Source organism: Ovis canadensis, chromosome 16 (assembly GCF_042477335.2).
Source record: "Ovis canadensis isolate MfBH-ARS-UI-01 breed Bighorn chromosome 16, ARS-UI_OviCan_v2, whole genome shotgun sequence".
In the NCBI taxonomy this organism is placed as follows: domain Eukaryota; kingdom Metazoa; phylum Chordata; class Mammalia; order Artiodactyla; family Bovidae; genus Ovis; species Ovis canadensis.
Genome location: NC_091260.1, coordinates 68073864 through 68077278, shown reverse-complemented (window position 1 = coordinate 68077278; position 3415 = coordinate 68073864). Strand labels below are relative to the sequence as shown.

The window sequence follows — 3415 nt, the reverse complement described above, 5'->3', positions numbered from 1 at the left end:
GTGTGCCTTGGATTTATAGAAGTATATTACCCTGTTGGGTAACTCGATCTGATAGAGCCCGGCTTCTATATGAAACCTGTGGAGAGTTTAGTCATTTAGTTACATTCAGAATTGAATTCTTTGAATGAGTAGAGTGAAAAGATTCAGCGGATGGGGGGCGTCTTGTTAGGATGAAGCGGGGATGAGGTGAAGCGCTTAAAGCGGTGTGAGCAGGTGCAGGGTGCGGTTGGACCCAGGGCTAAGGCAGACCCCGCCTCCCTCCCGCCTCAATGGATCAAGCCCACAGCGTCAGCGGGGGAGGTTGCCAGGGGAGATGGGGCTGCTTGGTGGCGGCGCAGGAGATGATGCTGTTTCCAGTTACAACGCAGGGATCATAGGCAAACACAGCCGCCACGGAAGCACTGGGACATTACTTCTGCCGTCAGCTTAGATGCCCGCAAGAAGACTGACTGCCTACTTGAACAGAAACTAGTTGAGACTCTTCTGATGCCCTTTGGGGTTTTAGGACATGAAGAGAAACTGCAGCGCAGGATTTTAATTTGGGGAAAATTAAATAACCTGGTAAACGAGTGTATTCGAGAAATCAATGAAAGCAAGAATCTGCCACAATCTGTAGTTGAAAATGTTGATGGGAAAATTTTTACATTTGGATCTTATAGATTAGGAGTACATGCAAAACGTACTGATATTGATGCATGTGTATTGCATCAAGACATGTTGATCAAAGTGATTTTTTTCACCCCATTCTATAAGTTGAAATTACAGAAAGAAGTAAAAGATTTAAGAGCTGTTGAAGAGGCATTTGTAAAAGTTATCAAATTGTGTTTTGATGGGATGGGGACTGATATTTTGTTTGCAAGGTTAGCGCTGCAGACTATTCCAGAAGACTTGGATTTAAGAGCTGACAGTCTGCTTAAAAATGTAGATATAAGGTGTATAAGAAGTCTTCAGGATTACAAGGTAACCAGCGAATTTTACATCTACTACCAAACACTGACAACTTCAGGTTAACCCTGAGAACTATCAAACTGTGGGCCAAACACCACAATATCTATTCTAATATATTAGATTTCCTGGGTGGTGTTTCCTGGGCTCTGCTAATAGGAAGAACTTGCCAGCTTTATCCAAATGCAACAGCGTGAACTCTTGTATGGAAAATTTTCGTGGTATTTTCTAAATGGGAATGGCTAAATCCAGTCCTATTGAAACAGCCTGAGGAATGAAATCTTAATTTACCTGTACAGGACCCAAGAGTTAGTGTATTATTTTTTCCCTACAAATTTGCACTGTGCAATAAGGAACAGAAATCATGCGCATAAACTTGAGGGAGACTTCCCATCCTGTTAAGCATGAGTAGACATGTTCATATCACATTTTTTTAATTTCCACTAAAATTGTCCTCTGGTGTAAGAAGCAAAATTATGTACCCTGGAACCACATTTAATTGTACATAGTTTATATCAGTCACTAACATTTTAATTTATTTTTCATAGTACTACCTTGTAAGTCAAAGTTGTGCAGGCATTTGTGCTTAGAAAATAATAAAGTATAGTAAAGATTCAGTGGATGATTTGATTCAACATTGATTTGATCAACAAATAATAATTAAGTACCTGATATGTGCCAAGACCACTTCTAGAACACCTGATATAGTAGTTAAAATATAGACTTTTCTTCTAAACTCATTTTGATGGACTGTTCAGAAAATAGTCCTGTCATTCTAGGTGGCAGCAAATTCTGTTAACAAAATATAAAAACAAGGTGAGAAATAATGGATGGTTAGAATCATATTTTATAGAGTGTTCAGGTGATGTTGGAGAAGAAAATGTAATCGTGAGAACAACAATACACATGAAGGAGGAGGAAGATGAGGAGAGATAGTGCAAAGGTTTTGGTGTTATTAATAAATGTGTGATGTGTGCAAGAGAAAACAAGGGAACCAATATGATTTAACGGAAGAAGCCAGAGAGATGGAAGAGATTAAATAGAATGGTTAACTGAGAGGCAGATCTTTTAAGATCTACTAAGAAATTGAAACAGTTTTGGATATTAATTGGAAGGAAATGGAAGGCCTTTGGAGAATTTTAAGCAGAAGGCTGATCTGTAGCATACATATCTGAGGTCTCATTCCAAGTTTTGCATTATACATCTTATGGCCAAGAATGTATATAGGAAAACGTTAGAAGATCATTGCAGTAGTTAAGGAGAGATTAAATTGGTATTGGGGCTTCCTAGGTGGCTCAGTGGTAAAGAATCTGTCTGCCAAGAAGGAGACACAAGTTTAATACCTGGGTCAGAATGATCCCAGGAGAAGAAAACGGCAAAACATTCCAGTATTCTTGCCTGGGAAATCCCATAGACAGAAAAGCCTGGCGGACCACAGTCCATGGGTTGGCAAAGCAGTCAGACAGGGCTTAGCAACTAAATGACAACAAGCTGCTATGGACAAAGATTTCATTAAAATGATGGTCATTAGACTATAAAAATGGACCTGAATAGAAGCAGAGAAACAACGGTACATATAGAGCTTAATAGTGGTAACTCAGAAAACTGCCAAGGTGGAAATCTCACTGTTGGTGGTGCGTAGTTGGTGTGAAAATTTTTCCATTTTCTGTCTCAGTTGTTCATGCATAAAATGGGGCCAGTATGTATTTCAACCTTGTATTCAGTTCAGTTCAGTCACTCAGTCGTGTCCGACTCTTTGTGACCCCATGAACTGCAGCACACCAGGCCTCTTTGTCCATCACCAACTCCTGGAGTCCACCCAAACCCATGTCCATTGTGTCAGTGATGGATTTAACCATCTCATCCTCTGGCATCCCCTTCTTCTCCTGCCCTCAATCTTTCCCAGAATCAGGGTCTTTTCAAATGAGTCAGCTCTCTGCATCAGGTGGCCAAAGAATTGGAGTTTCAGATTAAACATCAGTCCCTCCAATGAACAGCCAGGACTGATCTCCTTTAGGATGGACTGGCTGCATCTCCTTGCAGTCCAAGGGAATCTCAAGAGTCTTCTCCAATACCACGGTTCAAGAGCATCAATTCTTCAGTGCTCAGCTTTCTTTATAGTCCAACTCTTACATCAATACATGACTACTGGAAAAAACATAACCTTGACTAGATGGACATTTGTTGGCAAAATAATATCTCTGCTTTTGAATATGCTGTCTAGGTTAGTCATAACTTTCCTTCCAAGGAGCAAGTGTCTTTTAATTTCATGGCTGCAAACATCATCTGCAGTGATTTTGGAGCCCAGAAAAATAAAGTAAGTCACTGTTTCCACTGTTTCCCCATCTATTTGCCATGAAATGATGGGACCAGATTTCTGAATGTTGAGCTTTAAGCCAACTTTTTCACTCTCCTGTTTCACTTTCTTCAAGAGGTTCTTTAATTCTTTATCACTTTCTGCCATAAGACA

General features: G+C 40.1%; 1 pseudogene; it reads left to right on the top strand.

The window, feature by feature from the left end:
- Positions 1-344: 344 nt before the first annotated feature.
- Positions 345-1319, top strand: LOC138421726 (poly(A) polymerase alpha pseudogene; annotated as a pseudogene).
- Positions 1320-3415: the final 2096 nt, after the last annotated feature.